The sequence below is a fragment of the Equus asinus genome, chromosome 21 (assembly GCF_041296235.1).
Source record: "Equus asinus isolate D_3611 breed Donkey chromosome 21, EquAss-T2T_v2, whole genome shotgun sequence".
Lineage (NCBI taxonomy): Eukaryota > Metazoa > Chordata > Mammalia > Perissodactyla > Equidae > Equus > Equus asinus.
This window is the reverse complement of record NC_091810.1, coordinates 30,250,356-30,274,611: the sequence shown is the minus strand read 5'-3', so window position 1 is coordinate 30,274,611 and position 24,256 is coordinate 30,250,356. Positions and strand designations below refer to the sequence as shown.

Below are 24,256 nucleotides of genomic sequence, written 5' to 3'. Positions count from 1 at the left end.
TTAACTAGAAAATATTTATAGCTTTTTAAAAAACATTACATATTGCAGAAAATTGCCTAATAGCATCCATGTGTATGTTTAACTCCCATTGTTTAATTATACAATAAAAGGTATATCCAATAAAAGCTACAGATTTTGAAACACGTTGGGCACTATGGTTATAAAACTCTGACTTATAAAAACCAAAGTGCTTACTACGTGATCAACATTTGATCATTAAAAATGCAATCCTTAAATGACAATTATTTTTATTCTTCTGTGTGTGTTTACATGTCCTATTTCCTACTTTGTTCTACTTAATTAAAAATGACATTTAATTTGGGGATAGTTTATAGCAAAAAGAAAAAAAAAAGCGCTACATGGTTTATACTCCAGGATTTAAATATAAACACAAAATCTTACAGACATCTCCAGCAATATAACCCCCTTAATTTGAGACAGTTAATTTGAATAGTTGATGTTTCTTTCATTATACTTTGATAAACCTGTGAAAACAAAATGCTAAAGTAATTACTGTTACTACTCCCTTTAAAAATGTAAAGCAGCTCAATTTTCCTAGACAACAAGCAAGGACAAGTTACGGAGAACTTGAATAAAAGTAGTAACATGGTCATGTTGAATGTCAATCTAAAAAAAGAGGTTATGTCTAATCTGGAGAATGCTCCCTCTTGCCTTTTTAAATTCCAAGAGTGGGCTGACACAAAACTTCATCACCAGGGATGTTTTTTTTTTTTTGAGCTTCACATCAGATTTAAACCCTCACATACAAAACCTTGGCTCCCCTGACAAGGCAGATCTTCTAAACTTGATGTGAGAAAACGTTATCTAACTCTAGTGTAGGAGTCTAATGTTGGTATAAAGAATTCCACTGCACAGATCTGGGTAGCGAGAAAGTCTCTGGAAGACCCAATATTCTTTTAATATCTTTCTGGGTGCATTCTCTTTATAAACAAGAAGGCATTAAAAAAAATAACTTGTTTAGCAACTCAGCATCCATAAGGAACTCAAATGCAGCCTAGAAAGGGGCTGAGCATCTCCTTAAGAGAGCCTTCGCCTGCACAACAAAGATCAGCATTTGCAATGGTCCATTTCTGCATTAGTGAATATATAGCTTTGCTGCTTGATCGAATAGTCCAGGGTTCCCCATGTAGACCTCCTGACAACAACCCAGCAGCAGTTCTGTTTGATCTCTCCTGCTTCCTTAATTTGGGTTGTCAAGGTTCAGCAGTTGGAGGCTGTTTACTTTACTTTTTCCAAAAAAAAAAAAAAAAAAACTGATTTTTTTTTTTCTCGCTCTCTCATACAATGACTAATCCAAAGTCTAAGGGGGGAAAATGCAGCCAGTGGCAAGATGTTAAACCTCCTTTTCCCCCTTTGCAGTGAGAGTTTTAGCTGACACCTTTTGAATGGTAATTAGTTGAGTTCCTTTTTATATTTTTAATGCTCTTTAATTATGAGACATTGCAAGTAGAAAAGTCAGAGAGGAAAAAATCCATTCCAAATCTCTGAAACTGTGAGCCCAGTTTTCTTTTCCTGGACTCAAAGAGATGGGTATTTCCACTTTGAGAATCAAAACTCCAGTGGAATTCTGAAAAAGATTTGATACATTTCTCTCTGGAACCGAAAACGACAGGAACTCCTCTGTCTGAATTATGCAGGATAACCCTTGGTAGAAAACACCTGAATTCTTCCACTTCTCTTCAAATTCTAGCTAAGACATCTCCCCCCAGACTGATTCTCACTGTGGAAAAACGAGAGGGCAGGGAGATGGAAGGTAAAAATTTTGCAGAGATTCTTCAATATATTTTCAGCAGTAGAAAAATCCCTTAAATATCTTTCAGGTTTTCTCAACTTCGCTATTGTGCAAGCCCTAAATCCTGAAGCCTCCGGACAATGAAAGGTAAAGTGTAGACGGTTTCAAGGTATGTCTAGGCTCCTTTCAAAGGGAATACAGAACGACCCGCCAGCATTCCTGCTTAAGGAGCAGTAACAAAAAAGGAAATCCGAACTCAGAAAATACCTGTGAGCGGACACGAGAGCAACACCAGCCCCGCATAAGTGGGCTGGAGAAGCTCAAAGGCACCCAAATGAAATGTTTATATTAATTTCATTATTCTGCCCAAGCCTCCCAGAGGACGACTAGGGGTGGGGGAGTTTGGGAAGAGGAAGAAGTAAGTTTCATTTCGGGTTTTCTGGTCGAGCAAAAGGAAAATGAATTAAAACGAACGCGTAGGATGAGCCCAGACTAAATCAATACACTTTGTAATCGGCCCGGCAAGGGTATTTGGACACAATGACTTGGAAATAATTAATAGTTATAAGGGGGGAGTGGGGTGAGAAGGGGGGCGAGGGATGTCACCATATTTTACCGGAGCACTTTACACTCCATGCTAAACTTTGATCTCCAGATTTTTGGATTTAAGAAAGAAAGGGCAAAAAAAAAAAAGGGGGGGGGAGCGAAAGTCCAGTATTTCGAAGCACCTACCGGCTTGAGGATGGGCACACACGCCTGGCTCCGGGCGCCTTTTCGCTGCGCTCGCACCGCTCATGCTGGCGCTTTGGGCACAGAGAGCCCCCGGGTGCAGCCTGGGGCTCTAGGGTGTCCCTTGCCCTTGCGCCCCCGCCCGCGTCCTCGCCCCGGCGCCCGCGGCCGCCTCGACTTACCCGCGGAGTCCGGGGAGGCAGTGGGAGCACCGCCTTCACGCCCGCGGAGGAGGCGCCGGCAGCACCATGGTCCCCGGCGCCACTGCCGCTGCCCCTTGCCCGCTTGCTCGCCGCGCGCTCTCTTCCTCTTGCAAACTTTCGGGTTCTGCGGTCGACAAGAAACCGGGGCGACCCTCAGCAAGTCTTCCCGGTGCAGGTTGGGGAGAACTGAGGGAGACGGGATGAGTGAGTAGGTTGGGGGGCCAAGAGAGAGAGGACAACGGGCTCGGAGTACCCGCGAGGGCGCGTGGAGGGAAGAGAGGATGTGGCTCAGGGAATCCCTGCAAGGATCCCGAGATGGGGAAATCGCCCCGAGCCAAAGTCTCACCACCTTCCCCGGGATCTTACAAAGTTGCAACAACAAAAAAGGAGGGGGGAGGGAAGGAGGAAGGGGGTGGGAAAGGGATACGATCTCAGGCGCAAGGTTTGGAGTTACAACTGTTTATTTAGTCCTTATTCTCACAGGGGGCGGGAGCTGCGCGGGAATGGGGGTGCTGCTTGCAGCGATTTCGAAGCAAACACTTGGGAGGGGGCATGCGACTTTGTTTCTGGGCGCGGAGCTCCCCGGCGCCCGCGTGTTATCGCCGCCAGTCTCCGGAGACCGAGGCGGAGCTCACAACAGGTGGGGAGGGGGACTCGCCGAGGGCCAAAAAGGAGAAGGAATCAAAGTTTCCGAGCGCGGCTGTATCTGGGGAGGAGGGGGGCAGGGGGCGGGGGCGAGGGAGGGCGGAGGCAGCGAATGACCGCGACCCCGCTGCAACTGGCAAACTCCTCGGCTCCCGGCGCCGCCGCCGCCGCGGTCCCCAGCCGAAGCGCACACCGTCCTGGCTCGCCGGCTCAGCTGAGTCCTCTCTGCGGGACGGGAATGGAGCGCGGAGAGCTCGGGAGGAAAGCGGCGCGCAGGCGAGGGACAGAGAGCCATCGGCCGCCAGGACGGGGCCGGAGGGACGCGGCGACTCGCGCGCGTCTCCCGACAGATGAGGGTTTGGGAAATCCCCCCGTTCCTCAAGCTTAAGAGGACAGTAAAACCAGAAAGTGTGGTGGAGGAAAGGGGGATCCGGGCGCGGAAACTGCACGCAGCGCACCCTGCTCCCATTGCCACCCGCGGAGCTGGCCACGGCTGTCGCGGGCCCGTCGCGAGGAAGCTGGGTTCACCAGGCCGAGCGCGCGTGGGGGTGCGTGTCTAGCTGGGAGTGCGAGGGTGTGTGTCTGAGTTTTCCGGGCTCCGGGGGGCGGCGGTGGACTGCCCCCGCCGCCAGGTTCGGGGGCAAGGCGTGCGTGGCACCGGGGATGTCCCCAGGCGCGGCGCCCAGGGCGAGGGCGTCCCCAGTCATTCCACCAGGGCCCGCGGAACAGCCCAGGGGGACCGAGGGGGCACACACTCGCGGAGAGCGAAGGGAAAAAGTTTGCTCCAAGTCCAAACTTTGGGCTCCAGAGACGCCCGGAGCGCGCCCCCTCGCCGCAGACCCGACCCCGGGCCCCGCGCCCGCCCCGCTCCTCTGCAGGCACCCAGACGCCGGACACCGAAAGTTGCGCCAGGCGGCCTGGGCTTATTGATTTCTCTCCCCGCGGCGATCGCGGAGAGCGCAGAGCGAGGCGTGAAGGGGCCGAGGGGAAGGCGATCTCGCCGCCCCGCTGCCGCCGCCGCCCCCCCATTTGACTTATGCAAATGAACCCAAGAGTGCGGGCGCCGCCGGAGCCCCCGACCCCCGCCCCCGACCGGGCCGGCCCGCAGCCCGCACCCACCCCAGAGCCTGGGCCCCGACCCAGGGGAGAGAGGCTGAGAGGGGAGGGCTGGGGGAGGTACACGTGGAGCCTGGAGGTGGAAAGTAGTTTTTTTTTTTCCTTTTTTTTTCTTGTTTTTCCTTTTTTTTTTTTGTGCTGGTTGTTGTTGTTGTTTAAAGTGGCGGAAACAAGGCAGGAGGCGGCTTGGGAAAAAGTGGAGCAGAAATGGAAAAATACAAACTCACCCGCTGCAAATGGTCTCTCGGTGCAAACTAAGGTGTTTTCGGGCCTTTCCCCGCGCGCGCCCACTCCCGCCCGCGCGCGCACCCCCGCGCACACACTCACTCGCTCACACACACTCGCGCACACACGCGCGCACACACGCACTCCCGGGCGAGGGCCGGGCCGCCGCGAGTACAGCATGCAACCGCCACACAATAAATAACAATAGATTCCTCCGCTCCGGACTAGCTTTCCGGAGCCCAGCCAGCGCCAGTGGCGGCGGCAGGGGCGCGGGCAGCGCCGGGCTGGGGGCGCTCCCCAGCCCGCCCCCCGGCCTCCTGCCAGGGCCCCCTCTCCGCCTCACGCACCCCCAAGGCCCGCCAGCGCCCCCAGAGCGCAAGCCGCCACCCCCACTCCCCGGGCCACTCGGGTGCTGGCGCGCACCCCCCCCTCCCCCCGGCCTCCCGGAACAAATAAATAAATAAGGCGCGCGAGAGAGGCCAACACGTCGCGGAGGGAGATGTTGTTATTTTTTGCTGTTGTGCGTCCCTGACGTCACATCCACCTGCTGGGTAAACAACAAGGCTCGCAGGAAAAAAAAACGCAATTGCCAAAGCGAGGTGGGGGGGCCGCGAATTGTGGGGAGGGGGGGTCGAGTGAGGGGCTTCCAGCCTGGATGGGGAAGAGGAGAAGGAGGCAGAGCCCGGCAGACCAGAGAGAGGAAGGGAACGCCAGAGCGGTCCCTGGCAAAAGAGGGATCTGGCAAGAAAGACCTGGAAAATAAGGGGCATGGGGGAGGAGGGATTCCTCAGGAGATGGGGAAAGGGGGGCCCTTTCAGACACCAGAAAAAAAACGAGAGGGAGAGTGTTAACAACTAGGGACGAAGATGGGAATGCGATGGCTATTTGCTTGGTTTCTGAGCTAAAAATACAGAAGGAAGGGGAGAGGATAGGCAAGGATGTGAGTTTCCTCCAGTTAAAAGTGAAAGTGTTTTGCCATCAGTGACAGTTGAAGGAGGGAGAGGTGGGGGTGGTGTTTTCAACCCCTTTTCTCCTTCTCTCCCGTCCTCCCCCGGTCTCTCCTCTTTCTTTCTGCACTTTGTCCAATGAAAGAAGGCGAGTTCGGGAGGTGAAAGTTCAGCAGAAGGACAAACCCCTGGTTGTAAGGAAACAGAAACCCGCCAGCGAGGGGTTTTTCCCCCTGTATTTCTGAATCGGGAGAGTGTAATGTGGGACGAGCTCTCCCCCCCCCCCCCCCCCCCCCCCGTTCCTTGCCAGAGTCACTGCAGGAATGTGTAGTTAGATCCACTTTGGGGGAAAGTGGCTGCACAGGAGCTGTGTTCTTGCCACGGTTTCTCTTAGGAAAACGCCCAGGGGCTAGCGTGTCAATCAGTTGTTTAACACAAATTACCTGATGTCCCAGAGATCAGTCACATGCAAAAAGCTTTGTCCGAGTCTTTGAAAAGGTGAGGGATTTTTTTTCCTTTTTGCTTTTTTGAAGTTTGGTGGAATTTAGAAATTTGAAGGAGTAAATTAGGAGCCTGAATGAAACGTTTTGAAATATACATATACATGTATAAAACAAAAGACACTAGTGTTTCTTTCGCTTTTATCAACACAAAGAGAGAAGGAAGAAGACTTTTTGTGTCCAAAATGTGACTTAGAAAGATATAAGACTCTATGGCTTGCAGTTGTTGTTAACAAATAATTTTTTCAGACCCATCACCCCAGATGCTACCAAACTCCTAAGCCAGCATTTCCAGCTACTGGCTGGATAGTGTACCAGGCCGACTCTTTATGAGAATATATTGAAAGCCACCCCTGTGGATTCCTACAAAGTACTTTGGGGTTGGGGTGGGGGAGTACTGTTCCTTTGGTCTTGAGACTAGCACAGTTGTAGATAATAAATATCCTGAAAAGATTATCATAAATTCTTTTGGATAATGTCTTTTTACAGATATTGTTAAACACTCATTTAAAGAAGAATTCTAAATCTCGATTTCAATAATAGCATAAGACTACCACTTTAAAATTGTATCTGTTTTGCAAGTAAAAAAATAAAGCCATTCACTGGTGCTACAGACTAAAGCCAAAGAAAGGGAGACTGTGCTAATTTCAGCATAGCAGAATTCATGTTGAATGCATGTTGCACAAGATTCCGCGCTATCCAGACAAGGCCATCCATCGGATCTTTTAGACTAGACTCTAGGAAAAGAAAATGCATTTTAGTTCTTGTAGAACTTCCTAGCTTCCTAGAGGCTAGGGTTCATGTTGTCTTTGATTCAATACAATAAGATCAATAACACACCGACTATGCTCTAGACCATATAGTAGGCACTGAGCGATGCAAATATAAATAAAATTCCTGCCCTTGAGGAGCTCACAGTCTACAGCTGTCAGGAATAACATCTAATATTAATTGAATGCTTACTGTGACGTAGGCACTGATGTAAAAGCTTCATGACAACTCAGTTAATGCTCCCCACAACTCTTTACTATCGCTCGACGTTCCATATGCTGAAGCCACATGAAATTAAATGGAAATCTACAAAGCAGCCAGTCTGTTGGGGGGGGAATTGTTTCTCATTTATGAAATGTTTATGCCAGATATAACAGGTTTATGGTATATGTTGGGTTGCAGAATTGTAACTCAGGGGAATAGCAGTTTATTTAAATGTGACAAATTTATTCATAGTCTGTAAAAAAAAAAACACAATTCATGCTTTAGTCTTGTTTTTCAGATTGAATGGTGAGTTTTAAAAAAAATTATTAGTATTGCCATACTAACAAGATCTTTAGCTTGCCACTGATCTTATTCTGCATTTTTAAGTGCCTTAAATTCTACATTCACTTGAAAGTGGAGGCCAAAGTCAGATTGGCAACAAGTTTTGCAGACAAAAGGAAATCCTGGTTGTAAATCCCATGATATATTGTACTCAATTTTGTATATAATACTGTCTAATGTGCCGCCTTATTAAAGAACTCCATGTCCATTTGGCTTACATTAGAGGGAAACTTAAGTGCAGCTTAACATATTGTTCATTTTCAACACTGTCACGTTACATTCATAGGGAGCACATTTTAATTTCTTTATCAGTAATCAACTGGAAGTTTCTTTTTGTTAAATTAAAGCAAGAAGGGTTTTTAAATAAAGGGCATGGGGGTAGGACGCCACCTTTTGGTGGTAAAACAAATAGAAATCCCTTTTGAAGCAGATGTTCCTGACATAATTTCATTTTTAATTACACCAAGACAAAGGTGCTTGTCCCCATTTCATTATATTTTAAGTAACAGAAAAAGAAGGAAAAAACTGTAAATGCAAAATTAGCAAACTGTGGTAAACTGTGGCCAAAATTTCCCCAAAGGCATCAGAACTTGTTAGTGCCCCGTCGCATGCTATTAACTATATGTCAAATACCAACTTTGTTCCAAAATCGTGTGTCAATGAACATATGCACATTTTGGGGAATGGAAATTGGAGTGGATATTTACCACTTAATGAGATACTTGAATGCTCTTGTAAGTTTAGAATTAAATGGAAACTTTAAAATCACCTAATTCGGTGTTTCTTAAACTACAGCTACCATCTTCCTAATTTATGCCATATCTACATAACATAACAGTTCCTGAATAATTGATATGCTGCACTCATTGGAGTACAATTATTATGGTAATTGCACTAAATATTTTTCTTTAAACCAGTCTACTTTTTATTTACTTTTCTATTACTGCCTTAAATGGGAAATTGGTATCGCCCTCCAGAAGAAATTAAAAAACAAGCACAGCAAAAACAAAGTCATCGATTTCTCTTTGTTAGAAAGGGAGGGTGGAAAAAAAATTAAAAATATTTTTTTAAAAAAGGAGAGTGGCATGTGTTGAGAAGTGTTAATGAACTGAGTGTCGATGGAGAATTTTGTTTTCTCTTTGTCTTTGTGACCAAGAAGGGGTTGAAAGTGATTGCAGAGGGAGTACCGTTCTCAATATGTGATTCCCTGTTATTTAATGCCATCCCAGTGGCAAGGATCCTACACTTTGAGAAAAATGGGCATAACCAAGTACAGCAAATTACAGACTAGGAAGCTGAGTCCCAGGCAGGTTAAAATGCCCTGCAAGGCCAAATAATTGGTTAGTGGCCGGACAAGGATTAGGATCCAGGTGTCCTGACTTGGCGCCTTTGTGTCCATCTCACAATTTCCGCTCAAAATAGTGATGTGCCATCTCCCTCCGACATTATGTGGCCTGCCTAGCTTCTCAGAAACAGCCAACCCACGTATCCCTTTACAGACAGGGGAGAAACTGAGGCCACAAAGGGTCAAGATCAAGTTCAACCCCCTACTCGCCCTCTCCTTTCCCCTCAGTGTGGCAGACATCCAGGTTGGGGTAGAAGCATCAAAGAAAGTGGGGGAGAATTGAGAGGAGAGAAGCTGAGTTGAGAGGGCAGTGGGGGAGGGATGGAGGAGGTTAGTAAAAGTGGGCAGACTTGTCTCTAAATGAAAGCTTACCCTCCTAAGTTTCCTTCCCAGAAGAGAAAAATGGCTAATGAAAGTCATGTGTTTCACAGTAAGTGGCAAGAGGAGCCTGTGTCCTCTGTGTTCTGATGTAGCTGTATGTCCACACTGGAAATCAGCAGAGGATCTCCGTTATTTTGAAGTATACAACATTATCAGGCACTCTGAGACAAACCACTTTGATAATTGAGTGGCTTGAAGAGCTAGTCAAGGAATGGTGAAAGACTCCAGCTTTAAAAGGGTTTTCCCCAACAACAAAACTTGTTCAGAGGCTCGGTATTAAAACTAGAGACAATAGTGCATTTTCTGATGTTTTAACCACAGAGACAGGCCTTCGTTACAGAGATTGCATTTCCTGCTTTTTTTCTTTCAAGAGCACAGTTCTATAAACATAAACAAACATGGCCTGCAAATATTTTTATGTTTTTGTAAATTGGTCCTTGGAAAAGAGGTTGCTGATAACTGTGCTCTGTAGCTCTTTGCCCTGTGGGCCCCAATGGATTGTAATCCTTCTTAAACTACAATGCACAGGGAAGGATTTGGCCAAGTACCTCCACTCCAAAAAGCTATTCTAGTCCCCTAACCCCTGAAAGTTCACAGTGCAACATGTTCGTAATTTGGCGTTACATAAAGGGAGTATGAGTGGCTCGATCCTGTCAGGCACAGGTACTAGCACAGTCTACATCCTTGCTATGCAAAATAAGATGTACTGACCTGCAGCATGGACACCTGCTGAGAGCATGTGAAAAATGCGGAATCTCAGCCCGCTCCTTGGACCTACTGAATCAGAATCTGCATTTTAACACAACTGCCCAGCTAAGTCTCATACACATCCATGTTTGAGAAACACAGATGCGCTGTGCACACAGCCTCTTATACAACAGGCACCATCTCAGTCATCTTTACAGCCTTAAACTACTAGACAGACCGTCCTGTAAGCTGTCTGCTGTACCTGGTTCTCCAAACTGGCGTCTTTTGTAAACTTTGTTGGTTCCTTGTTTTTCAACCACTTGCAAAGTTAAGCCACTAAATCACCTATGTAAACCATGATTAATCCCTTTAACATTAATAGCAGGGTGACTTCTCTCTCCTGTTGCCCCAAAGAGACTGCTAATTGCCCTCCAATTGTTTACCTTTGTACTGTTTTATGAGTGCTCAGAGAAAGATGGAAGATCTTCCCCACCAGGCCAGATAGAAGTGCCAGACAGGTTTTGGGAAGGCTGAACACATGCTATGACTACACCTTGTTAGTAGAAGGGCTTTGCTTTCTTTGTTTTGTTTTCTTTTTTATGGAAGGGATGACGCCTCCATAATTATAGGTGTTGCTGTTTAAAACCCAGAATGTTTTCCAAACCACTGAGGGGCCACACCTCCAGCAGCCCATGAGCCATCCTGGTTGGATTCTCTTTCCAGTTCTTTACAGTTCATAAAGACACATCCAAGCACCACTAGATTTACATTGAGGATAATGAGAGGAAGAGGGACCCCATCCAAGTATGGCTGCTTCCTGAATAAACATGAAGGAACCACAGGTAAACCTCACAGCCGATGGTTAATTTGTATCTGTGAAGTTCTCAAAAAGACTGTTGTCACTTCACCTCCCTAACAAGACAGCAGGTTACTTTTGTAACCCCCCAAAAATAATTAAAACTATTGTTTTAATACTATCCTAAGGCAGTATAATTAAGTCTCTGAGTGAGTAATTGAGTACCTGAATTCAAAATATGATTCACATGTAAAGCAAAGTTCTGATTGTAATCTCTGAAAAGTGTCTTGGCTTATATTTAGAACCCACAAGTGCCAACTCAGAGTTACAATAGGCATTGTTCCATAAGGCTGGAGACAAACTGTGTTTGTATGAGAAGGGAAATGAGGCAGGTCTGCCCACCTTCAGGAACAGTGAGACTGTGTGTTCCAAATTGTGGAAGATTTTAGAAGAGACTGAAGGATACTAAGCTTGGGGATATGCTGACATTTTTGTTATGCTATGCTTGGGATTTGTTTTTTTTTTTTTTTTAGTAACATCTATAAAATAGCTATCAAGAGAAGCTTCTCTTTTTCCCCCAGGACAGCATGTTCTTGAGCCACTGTTAGAATTTAAAAGCCATACAAAGATTAAAAGTCTGATATCCCCAAGGCTAGTATGAATCCTATGGTAATGGATTAGAGTTGAAAGTATCCATATGGACAGTTTTTAAAGAGATATATATATATATACATACACACACACACAGTTTTTAAAGATATATATATATACACACACACACACACACACACATAAATAGATACAGAAATACATCTGTGTATGTGTGTATGCATGACTTACTATACATACATATATTTCCTAGCTTTGTCTGTTGAGAGGGGCTATAAGCAGTGACACCCCAACACGACTGAGCACACTTAGCACTCAGATCTTGGTTTCTAAATGCCTTTCTCCAGTAAAAGAAATCAGAGATCCTTGGAGAACTAGCTGATTCCAGGGGTGGGGTGGGGTAGGGAAAATACAAGATAAGCCTGGAGCATATTGTGGTGCCAGAAAGTGCTAAAAAACAAAAAAAGATGGGTGGGGTGGGGAGAGACTTACTGAAAAGGAATAGGACCCAACCTGAAGGAGCTCCCCAGTGCCCAAAGTCAAGACATCTTGAGCAAGAAAAGAAATAATAATAGAATTGGATTATAACCCAAAGAATGAAATGAATATATTTAAGTCCATGCTGAGAAATATATACACACCCACATATATGTATATACGTCTACCTACATAAGTAAATGGGGAAGTAACGACTCTTCCTTACAGAAGATTGGTGGGGCCCAGGGACTGGTGTTTTAACAGGTGATGCTGATGCCCCGGCCTGGAGAACTCAACCAAGTAACTTAAATTCTGATGTGGATTGCATGTAACTAGGGAGCAGCGGGGACTGTAACAAATTCCAACACACAGGCCTCAACTAAAAGGGGCAGATGCTGATTGCTGTCACCAAGAAAGCAAGCCCACAGCAGGAAGAGCTTTTGAATTTTCAAGAGAGGTAAGGAATCCAGATTTTTATCCAAAAAGTCCTCTGTTTTAAAATTCTAGGTGCCCTTACACCATCCACAAAAATCAACTCAAAATGGATTAAAGACTTGAATGTAAGACCCGAAACCATGAGGCTTTTAGAAGAAAACATAGGCAGTACGCTCTATGACATTGGTCTGAGCAGCATATTTTCAAGTCCCATGTCTGACTGGGCAAGGGAAACAAAAGAAAAAATGAACAAATGGGACTACATCAAACTAAAAAGTTTCTGCACAGCAAAGGAAACCATCAACAAAACGAAAAGACAACCTAACAATTGGGAGAAGATATTTGCAAACCACATATCAGATAAGGGGTTAATATCCAAAATATACAAAGAACTCATACAGCTCAGCAACAAAAAAACCCAACAATCCAATTAGAAAATGGGCAAAAGATCTGAACAGAGATTTCTCCAAAGAAGATATACAGATGGCCAACAGGCATATGAAAAGATGCTCCACATCATTAGCTATCAGGGAAATGCAAATCAAAACTACAATGAGATATCACCTCACGCCGGTCAGAATGGCTAGAATTAACAAGACAGGAAACAACAAATGTTGGAGAGGGTGTGGAGAGAAGGGAACCCTTGTCCACGGCTGGTGGCAGTGCAAACTGGTGCAACCACTATGGAAAGCAGTTTGGAGTATCCTCAGAAAATTAAGGATAGATCTACCATATGATCCAGCTATTCCACTGCTGGGTATTTATCCAAAGAACTTGAAAACGCAAAGGCATAAAGATACTCGCACCCCTATGTTCATTGCAGCATTATACACAATAGCCAAGACATGGAAGCAACCTAGGTGCCCATCAAGGGACGAATGGATAAAGTAGATGTGGTATTTATACACAACGGAATACTACTCAGCCATAAGAAATGATGAAATCCAGCCATTTGTGACAACATGGATGGGCCTTGAGGGTATTATGCTGAGTGAAGTAAGTCAGAGGGAGAAAGTCAAATACCATATGATCTCACTCATAAGTAGAAGATAAAAACGACAGAAAAACAAAACAAAACATAGCATTGGAGATTGGACTGGTGGTTACCATTGGGGAAGGGGGGAGGGGGGAGGGCAAAAGGGGTGATTGGGCTCACATGTGGGGGGATGCACTATAATTAGTGTTCGGGTGGTGAACATGATGTAATGTATACAGAATTCGAAATATGATGTACATCGGAAAAAAAATTTAAAAAATAAAATAAATAAAATAAAATTCTAGGTGGGCTGATCAAAGCAGAGCTGCAGGGAATATCAAGGCCACAGGCAGCGCATCTGTGACTCGTGTCTTTGGGGAGACTGAGTCGCCATGCCAGTCCAGGATGATAGGGTTTGTTTCTTAAGTGAGCAGGGTGCAAAGAACCGAAAGAGAAGAAGGGAAACTTGGAGAGTACTTTTACTTAGGCTTACATTCCTTCCCAAGCATTAACAAGTCATCCCGAACATCCTAGTGAGGAAAGCTAGTTTGCATTCTGAATCGTTCCTACATTCTGAATCGTTTGTCCGCAAAGATTCACGTTTTCAAGATATTAGTCAAAACGTTATGGTTTAAAAGGTGCTGTTATTTAGAAGGATTCTTTGTTTTTCCCCAGAAGAGGGAGTTCAGAAGTTTTACTAGGAGATCTTGTTCAAGGAGTCCACACCAGGTGACCTCCTATAACCATTCCTACTGCTCTCTATGTGGTTGGTCATGAAGAAAGCCACGGCAGAGAGTCCAGTTGGTTTTTGTCTTGTCTCTTCTGCATCCACCCTCATCTATTCTTTTTGCTTCCATCAGTCCAGGGCCACATACATCAGAGTCCCTGCCCTCAAGGAAAATGCCATCTTGCTCACTGGAAGATATAGTACAAACAAGGTGATAAGATGAATACATGAAAAGCAAGCATAAAAAGCAGGAGTGAGCAGGGGCCTCTGGATAAGACAATAGGGAAAAGAGCAGATTCGTCTTACAGGATAGATAAGCTTTTGGCCCCTGGGGCTAAGATAGCTGAATTGCCTTACAGGTGAAAATTCAGCAGCTGCGAAGGTGTGGAGTCTGTAACACCCACCACAGTGGTTCCCAAACTGCTGTGCATGGGAATCATCTGGAGATCTTTAAAAAAAAGTACTGAGGTGAGTTCCCGGTCTCAGACATTGTGATTTCATTGACCTGGAATATAATCCAGTGTGGCGATTTTTAAAAGCTTTCCAGTTTGATTCTAATGTGCGGCAATGTTTGGGAACCCCTGAGCGGGGGTGAGTCTGAGGACTGGAGTCACCACGAGCTCTGCCAGGGTAAAGGTTTCAGGGGCCACAGTTCACCCCAAACACTCCAGACTTCCACTGTGGCCAGCCAGCATCCTTTCCTCGAAGGAAACCAGTGGATTAAACTCTAGTTGTCCCAAAGGGGCTAGAATAGTATACTTCAGTGTGGTTCTCAGACCCTGTGCATCAGAATCACCTGGATGGAGGGGGTGGTTCACATCAGGGTTCCAGGATGTCCCACTTCAAACCTGCTGAATCAGAATGTTGGTGAGGGACCGTGGAAACAGGTATTTTTAGAAGTTCAGCAGCTGGTTATGATCTACGTTGAGGTCTGGAATCCTTCCATGGGGATTTCCAGTTGTTACCTATCCTGGGACTTTCTCCATTTAAAAAGGGGACCTTTAATGAGGGCAAAACGAACAGTATAATGAATAAAAACAACAGTATTGCACTATAATTATGTAATGTGATAAATATAGCTACAAAGGCAATCACAATATGTAAACATATCAAAGTAACATGTTGTCCACCTTAAATTTACACAATGTTCTATGTCAAATATATTCAGTAAAAAAATAAAGAGGGCAAGACAGAAAGGAACAAATCAGGACATCGCAGCATTGTAAAAGTTTCCTAGAAGTCATGGGGTTTAACTTCCTTGTTTTCCACAGGTGAAAACAGGCACAGAAAGGTTGGCTGAAATGCCTCAGAGCCACACAGAGTAAGGTCTTGGTTACTGGCAGTCTTGGGCATCGGACATGACTGGTTGAAATCCCAGCACGGCCCTTACCAGCGTGTCACTTTGGGCAAGTTCCTGACCCTTTCCAAGCCTCCATTTGCCCCTCGGTAAATAGCAATAGAACAGCACACGTGCTGGGAGGATGGAATGAGAGAATGCACGTGCATTGCTTAGCCCAGGCCTGAGCGCAGAGTAAATGCCCAACAGATCTTAGTGCATTTGGAAATAGCAGAGCTGGATTCAAAAATCCAGGAATCCTGACTCTCTGTTCAGGGCTCCTCCAGGTTTCAACTGCAGGAATTCTAGGCCTTGGAGCTCAGAGGTAGAGGAACATTTTAAGTCTGGATTTTCTCAGTGCCTTTCAAATCATTCCACTTCAGCTGCCTGCCCTGCCCACTTCTGAACTCAGGTCCACCTCCAATTCACTAATTCTTTTTTTTTTTTTGAGGAAGATTAGCCCTGAGCTAACATCTGCTGCCAATCCTCCTCTTTTTTGCTGAGGAGGACTGGCCCTGAACTAACATCTGTGCCCATCTTCCTCTACTTTATACGTGGGACACCTACCACAGCATGGCTTGCCAAGCGGTGCCATGTCCGCACCCGGGATCTGACCCGGCGAACCCTGGGCCGCGGAAGCAGAAAGTGCACACCTAACCGCTGCGCCACTGGGCCGGCCCCAACCAATTCACTCATTCTTGATGCAAGAATAAGATGGGGATACTTATTTTCAGTCAGAGCTGGAAAACAGCAACAGAAGAATCGCCTTCCCAGGCAGGAACACTCTCATGAACTGAGCAGGGTTCCTTCAGATCAGGGTTTCTCAACCTGAGCACTATTGACTTTGGGGACCAGATCATTCTTTGCTGTGGGGGACTGTCCTATGCACTGTAGGATGTTTAGCAGCATCCCTGGCCTCTGCCTACTAGATGACAGTGACACCCACCCACTCCCCAGTCATGACCACCAAAAATGTCTCCAGGTGTTGCCAGATGTCCCCTGGGAGGCAAAATTGCCCTCAGGTGAGAATCAAGACTCCAGATGCCCTCAGGGCAGGCAGGCAGAACTCTCTTGAGCCCCCAACATTCCTCTCCTTGCCACTGGTATTTATCTGATAACTTCCCCCATTAGGAAAAACAGAAATAAGTCTCATTTCTGTCTGTAACTCAGTAACCAAATCATTTTCTTTTCAAAACATACTGGCTTAAGAGGAGGCTGTTTGTAAGTCGAACAGAGCTCAAGGTGGGTTCCACGACCATGGTCAGCCACCACCAACCCCCTTTCAGTTCTGAAGCGGCTCCTGGCAGCGAAGCTTGTTCCATCATGATTAAGCAGACTTTATTAGAGTCCATGACTCCATAAACAACGTCAGATGTGTTGTCAGCCTCAGAGCCCTCGGTCTAAAAACAAAATGCAATAAAGGACATGGCAATGAATAGAATCAGAACTTTAGGATATTGCATCTCGTAAGATGACGCATGGGATTTAAATTAGGCAGAAACTTCATCTGGATGTTCTAATTAAAATTCCCCTTCTTCTGGGAAGTCCAAGGGCATTTGCATCTCAGGTGTGGGAAGCTTTGGAACTAACTGGACAGTGTATCACGGGGAGGGGTCAGTGCCTGTCACTCACTCCACTTTCTCAGTACTAACTCATCCATTCTCTCTGCGGCTCCTGAATAGCTTATGGAGCCCAGCTTGTTGTTGCTGTTTTAAAGATGAACAATGGAAATGTCTGAATGACTGATAGAACAATTTGGAAAAAACAAGCATTTATTTGTTTCCAAGACTTTTGCTAACCTTGGCATTTTGGTGGTTTTACCTCTAACATGACTCTAAGGATTCAGTTCCACTTTGGAAGAACCTTCTTTTTTTTAAAATTATTTTTTTGAGGACATACTGGCTTATAACTGTGTAAATTTCAGGTGTACATTATTATGTATCAGTTTTCTGTATAGACTGCATCGTGTTCACCACCAATAGCCTAGTTTTGATCCCTCACCTACCTGTGTGCCTCTTTACCCTTTCACCTTCCCCCACCCCCTTCCCCTCTGGTAACCACTAATCTGTTCTCGTTATCTATGTGTTTATCTTCCACATATGAGTGAAAACATATAGTATTTGTCTTTGTCTGGCTTATTTCGCTTAGCATAATACCCTCAAGTTCTATCCACGTTGTTGTAAATGGCATGATTTTTTCTTTTTTATGGCTGAGTAGTATTCCATTGTGTGTGTGTGTGTGTGTATATATATATATATATATATATATATATATACCACATCTTCTTTATCCATTTATCCATTGATAGGCACTTGGGTTGCTTCCACATCTTAGCTATTGTGAATAATGCTGTGATGAACATAGGGGTGCATAAATCTCTTTGAATTGTTGATTTCATGTTCTTTGGATAAGTACCCAGTACTGGAATAGCTGGATCATATGGTATTTCTATTTTTAACTTTTTGAGAAATCTCCATGCTGTTTTCCATAGTGGCTGTACCAGTTTGCATTCCCACAAGCAGTGTATAAGGGTTCCCTTTCTCCACATCCTCTCTGACACTTGTTATTTCTTGTCTTTTTAATAATAGCCATTCTGATGAGTGTAAGATGATATCTCATTGTAGTTTTGATTTGCATTTCCCTAATAATTAATTATGTTGAACATCTTTTCATGTTCCTCTTGGCCATGTGCATATCTTCTTTGGAAAAATGTCTGTTAGTATCCTCAGCCCATTTTTTGATTGGGTTTTTTTGTTGTTGTTGAGTTGTTTGAGTTCTTTATATATTTTGGAAATTAACCCCTTATCAGATATATATGATTTGCAAATATTTTCTCCCAGTTGGTGGGTTGTCTTTTCATTTTGTTGATGGTTTCCTTTGCCGTACAGAAGCTTTTTAGTCTGATGTAGTCCCATTTGTTTATTTTTTCTTATGTTTTGCTTGCCTGAGGGGACATGGTATTCAAAAATATACTGCTAAGACCAATGTAAAAGAACATACTGCCTATGTTTTCTTCTAGGAATTTTATGGTTTCAGGTCTTACATTCAAGTCTTTAATCCATTTTGGGTTAATTTTTATGCATGGTGTGAGATAATGGTCTATTTTCATTCTTTTGCATGTGGCTGTCCCATTTTTCTAATACCATTTATTGAAGAGATTTTCCTTTCTCCACTGTATGTTCTTGCCTCCTTAGTTGAACATTAGCTTTCCATAGATGTATGGTTTTATCTGGGCTCTCAATTCTGTTCCATTGATCTGTGTGACTGCTTTTCTGCCAGGACCATGCTGTTTTGATTACTATGGCTTTATAGTATATTTTGAAGTCAGGGAGTGTGATACCTCCAGCTTTGTTCTTTTTTCTAGGAGGAACCTTCATGAGAAGCAGAAGTGGGCATCTGCCACAGCCCCTCACACAAGCAAGCCTGATGTCAATTTCATTCAATAATTCATTCAACAAATATTCATTGCATGCTGCTGTGTACCAGGCACTGTTTTAGACTTTAGGGAAGAGTAGTAAACAAAAGTCTTTGCCCTCATGGAGCTTCCAGTCTAGTGAATTTCTCGGTGAATTACGTACAATTTTTCAGCTGAGCATTTTTTTTTAACAAGAAACTAGAGGCAGTAGCCACCAATGTAAACTTGAACACGTCTGCAAAAAGGATGTATTTTGTTAAGGTTATCACTTAAACTATAAGGAATACAAATAAAACTTCTGTCGATTTTGAGGCAGTGGATAAAAGTAGAGAAACAAATGAATCATAATGGTAAAATGGTGGTTAAGAACCTACCACAAAGAAGTTTGAAGGTTAATTTACCAACAGTGGAAAGATCAGGCCACTCTGAAAACATGTCTGAGCCCCAGCTTAGCTAGAAGGAGGACACCGGCCCTAAAAAGATTCAGAGAATGGAATGATGCCAAAATTTGTGTTTTTAGGAGGGAGAGAGGGATGGAAGGAGAGAGGGAGAGGTAGAGAGAGAGAGAAAGAACACATCTTTTAGCAAGTGAGCTGTGGCATTCCATTGAAAAGAGTTCAGGGCCCAGAGAGAAATGGTGGGATGAAGATTATGATTCTGGCATACCTACAAGACTCCAATTGGCACAACAAAACCAGTCTTTCCTCCAGGCAACAGCAAATAGCCTCTTCTGGATGCTCGTCTTAGGACACAGGACGGCAGAAGGCAGAGGAGGCCCATGAAACCTTCTTTGGTTGTTCCAGCAGGTGCTGGGGCAACATGAATCTTATGCTCGAGGGGAACAAAGTGTGTATTTTCTGGGTCAGAATTCAGAAGTTAGAATTCTGAGGAAGAGATGATAATGGTCTGTATAATTTATATCGTCACCCCCAAGGAAGCAGCAGCATCTGTGTTCCAAAAGAATCAAGCATGGCTGCCCTGCTGTTTGCCTGGTGGATCTCTGGGCTGGCTGAAAGGTCACATGTTTCTGGATGTTTGGAAGTGTGTAGCCCATTGTTTGTTTGTTTCCATCTACCCTCTAAACAGTTTGGTCTCCTTCTGGGGAAAAGAAATAATGAGAGTAGAACAAACACATACATGTTCTCAAAAATACTCTGCTCCTGTGCCCAATAAAGCCGGATTTTTCTAGGGCAAGGAGAATCTTAAAGAGGAAGGCCATAGCTTTTGCACAGTTTCATCTCAGGCTGAGTGCTGAGTAACACGTTAAAAAAATTACAGCAGCTCCCTGGTTATGTGGCAATGGTAAAATTGGCATTTCTCGAATATAACAAAAGAAAATATAGTTTAGAATTCCATCCTCTCTAATGTCCTTACAAATTCTCTCTAAAATTCACCTCTGTCAGGATTGCCTTATTTAGGATAATATTATTTTATGCCCATTTTATGTATTGATGATACAATTATGCTGCGCCTTTCGTGCTGTGCCAGAGGCATTGTCAGCCTTCTCTTTGCTGTTCCCTCTACCTGCCATGCTCTTCTTCCTCAAGCTCTTTGCATGGCTAGATCTTCAAGTCTCAGTTGGAATGTCACGGCTTAGGAGAAACCTTCCCTGGCCTCTTCCAGCCATACGGCCCTCCCCTCCTCTTCCTTCAAAATTAATATCTAAAATCCTGACTTGTTTCTTATTTACTCATTTATTGTCTGGTTCCCTCCCTAGAAATAAGCTCCATGAGGCCAGGGACCTTCCTTCTTTTTCTCACTAGAAATTCATCAGTGGCATATATGGGCACTTAAATATTTGAGTGAGTGAATGATCAGGTGACAAGATCGCTCTGCCATCAGGAGACCCCATCTCTTTTGGCCTTTTCTTCCTCCATTGTAAAATAGTGATAATGACACCCAGCTCAGAAAAGAGAGATTCAAATGGAAATGAAGGTTCTCTTTACAGGGACTCCAAAGACAAGAATATGGCATTGGGCACCTGGTGACATTTATGTCTCCTAGTCCAACATACGTATTTATACGTGTCCTTTTATTTATTTTTTATTTTTTTGGTGAGGAAGATTGTCCCTGAGCTAACATCTGTGCCAATCTTCCTCTATTTTCTATGTGGGATGCTGCCACAGCATGGCCTGATGAGTGGAGTGTAGGTCCACACCCAGGATCTGAACCCCGGGCCACAGAGGCAGAGCACACAAACTTAACCACTACGCCACCGGGCCGGCCCCTAAATGTGTTCTTTTAGACTTAAAGTTTCACCTGGACCCCAGAATCACCAAGACCTCTTAATTGTATGAGCAAACACACAGGAGATCTTTCAAAGTTATTTAAAATGGGAAACGTATGCCATAGGGAATAAAGCCAGGCAAATATCACATTCAGAATCGAAACACATGATGCATAACTATAAAATAATACAAGTGAACACACACGAATCTGAATTTATGGTTCCAAATGTGTGCAGTACATTTAAAAGTGGTCACCTTGAGGATCTCTGTACTTAGTCCAACAATGATTCCATTCATCAAACCACATTTGGATCTCCCTTTTAGGAATTTCCATGAGAAAATTAAGACACTGGTTAAAACATTGCCTCTTATGGTAAATTTTATCCACGTGGCTCTGTTTGACTTTTTTAAATAACCAAAGAGAAATTCAGAGTATGCCTCGGGGTGGGAGGCGGCAACCAAGCGGGTAATTCCTGGTGTTTTTCTGCAATAACGAAGCCTAGGTTTCTTGTCTGGTTCGGAAAATAGCTTTAAAGTCAAGAATCAAAAGTGAAACTCAAAAGAAGATGTTTCACTGGTAGCATCATTACAACAAGCGTATAATTTCCCAAGGTAGGAAATCTTGAAGGACAACATTCTTTTGGATCTATAACATGTAATATGTTTATTTAAAAATCCCTTATGATTACTTACAGAACAACCTTATATGGGAAAAGCAGCTTGCAAATGTGTACAACCCCCACTTCTAAAGAGCTGTGTGTTACGTTAAGGGGCTGTATGTCTCCAGTCTGGTATCTAACATGAAAGATTAAAATATAATTCCCGTTGCTTTTCCATCAATCATAAACAGGATTAAATGAATAGGAAGTAGACTGTTGTAAACATAATTCATCACTTGTTTTATAAAAGTCGCAGGATTGCATAATTATAACTTTGTTTTTTAATACTTTTTAAAAAATAATGAATGTTTAAAGCAGAAAACTTGGAAAATGGTAAGTATAAGTAATAAGTAACAAACACCCATAATCCCATAATCTATAAATAATCAAGGTAAACATCTGGGCATCTATCCTTGCAGATCTTTCTCTAGTACATATGAGCTTGTGTGCACTAGAGACACATAGTCTAGGGTGGAGGGCCTATGCTGCCACTTAGTAACTGTGGGAGCTTGGGCAACGTACCGGCATCTGTAAAATGGGAATATTAACGCTTGCCGCATGCCTCATAACAATTAAATGGCATCAGGAACATTAAGCTCGTGGCCTAGTATTTAGCACATAATCAGTACTCAAATTCATTATACCCATATTATTATTATTATACAATTTGGAATGTAGCTGTTATCACTGAAAATTATATTGTGAGCATTTTCCTTGACATTATTTTAAATTCTATTACAAAACCATAATTAATACTTGGAGCTACTACTCTGCTACTCAAAACTGTCCATAGGTTGGTAAATAGAAAAGGTTGTAGCCTGATATGAAGGCAGAGATGTCAAAGCTACTGATAAGAATTTAAAAAAGAAAGGTTCCTTGGAGCTCAGTGACAAAACTAACGGAATTGGCATCCTTGACAGTGGGTTCAGGCACAAATTTATCAAACAAACATTTTAAAAACTCTATAGGTGAAGTTGTGTCTAGTCCAGTGGTTCTTAACCAGGGGAAATTTTGCCCCAAGCGACATTTGGCAATATCTGGAGACATTTATCACAATTCAGGGGATGGGGTTACTGGCATCTGATGGGTAGAGGCCCCGAGATCGTGCTAAACATCCTACAATGCACAGGACAGTCCCTACAGCAAAGAAGTATCTGTCCATTTAAATGTCAGTAGTGCTGAAGTTGAGAAACCCTGTCTAGTCCTAACTAGCTTTATAATCTCTACCTAGTGACTTTCCCTAATAGTGATGCTGCTGCTGATGACAGCTCACATTTGTTGAGCACTGCTGACAAGCACTGTGCTAAATGCTTCATGTGGATTATTCTGGTTTTTCTTTCCCAACAGTCTTATGATGTAGCCTCTATTATTACCCACTCTTTATCATGGAGGAAACAGGCCAAGAAGGATTAAGAACTTTGCCCCAGGGGCCGGCCCAGTGGCGTAGTGGGTAAGTTCACATGCTCTGCTCCGACGGCCCAGGGTTTGCTGGTTCAGATCCCCGGTGTGGACCTATGCACTGCTTATTAAGCCATGCTGTGGCAGGCTTCTCACATATGATGTAGAGTAAGATGGGCACAGTCAGGGCCAGTCTTGCTCAGCAAAAAGAGGAGGATTGGCGGTGGATGTTAGCTCAGGGCTAATCTTCTTCTTCTTCAAAAAAAGAACTTTGCCCCAAATCACATAGCTAACAAGTGGAACGGCTTTAGTTTGAGCTCCTGTCATTTCACTCTTAACTCCAACACTCTTCTGCCTCACTCTGAACTTCTCCATATCTCTAGACATTCGTAGCGATATGTTATGATTCACTGATAGAGATTCCAACTCCACTGGCATTTTAATGGAAGCCTGGGACCATGTTAAGAAAGATTGTGTGGCCATGGATGGCTCAAGAGAAAGAAAGCCAAGATCAATTAAGGATATCTGCTATGGGTGTGGGAGGGAAGAGTAGTGATATTTGTGCCACGTATCTGATATCTTTGGACTAAATGATCTTATTTAAGGTGTTTCCAAGAGCCAACCATCTATGTTCCTATGTTTTCTGTTCCCCATCATGAACAGCACAATAGCTCTTGGCCAAGAGCCGTTTGCAGAGTTGTGCACATCAAAGAGAATCAAGGACTGAGCAGTCTATTGCAAGAGCCTTATTCAATAGACAGTTTTCCCTGGTTGCAAGTTAACTGCTGAAAACTCTCAGGTCCCAGCCTACATGAGACAGAAAACATCAAAGTTCCTGAAAATCACAGCACACCTCCACCCAGAGTCAAAGCCAAGGACAAACAAATTTGGAGGTTGGACTGATTTCATAAAATAATCTGAGTGACTGAAGCAAAAAACAGCAATGACTATGAAGTGTAGGGAGGCCAAATAATAATCTACTACATTTTTTAAAAATTATGCAATGTTTAGCAAACTGAGATCACTAGGCGGAAAAAAAAAAGAAAGAAAAGGAATCATACAAACTTTACTAAACAAAGTCACATACCAACAAACATTTCAACCGCTGTAACCAAGATGAGGAACTGAAGCTCGTTTTCAGTTACAAAGATCTGAGGGATGGGCTGGGAAATAAACAAAAGTCCAAGGGGAAAATCATTAATAAGACACTCTGAACTATTTTCCCACAAGTAATTTCTTTAAGAGAAAAAGAAAAGAAAAGAAAGAAAAGCTATACTCTGTTAAAAAAAGCCAATGTCCTGCATTCCTGTCCAAATAAAACCTCTTTGCAAGCAGTCAACCAAAAAACTGAA

General features: G+C 43.8%; 1 protein-coding gene across 9 annotated transcripts in view; it reads right to left on the bottom strand.

The window, feature by feature from the left end:
• Positions 1–4,962, bottom strand: part of FOXP1 (forkhead box P1) — a 575,342-nt gene extending 570,380 nt beyond the window's left edge. For 2 of the 9 annotated variants that reach the window (XM_070492656.1, XM_070492655.1), the window contains exons 1-2: positions 4,674–4,954; positions 2,665–2,809 (exon numbers count right to left, since the gene is read on the bottom strand). The gene's annotated coding sequence lies outside the window, so the exon portion shown is untranslated. Of the gene's footprint in view, positions 1–2,485; positions 2,503–2,664; positions 3,048–4,673 lie in introns of those variants that run through there. The other 7 variants (XM_070492645.1, XM_070492646.1, XM_070492659.1 and 4 more) reach the window with 6 other exon arrangements.
• Positions 4,963–24,256: the final 19,294 nt, after the last annotated feature.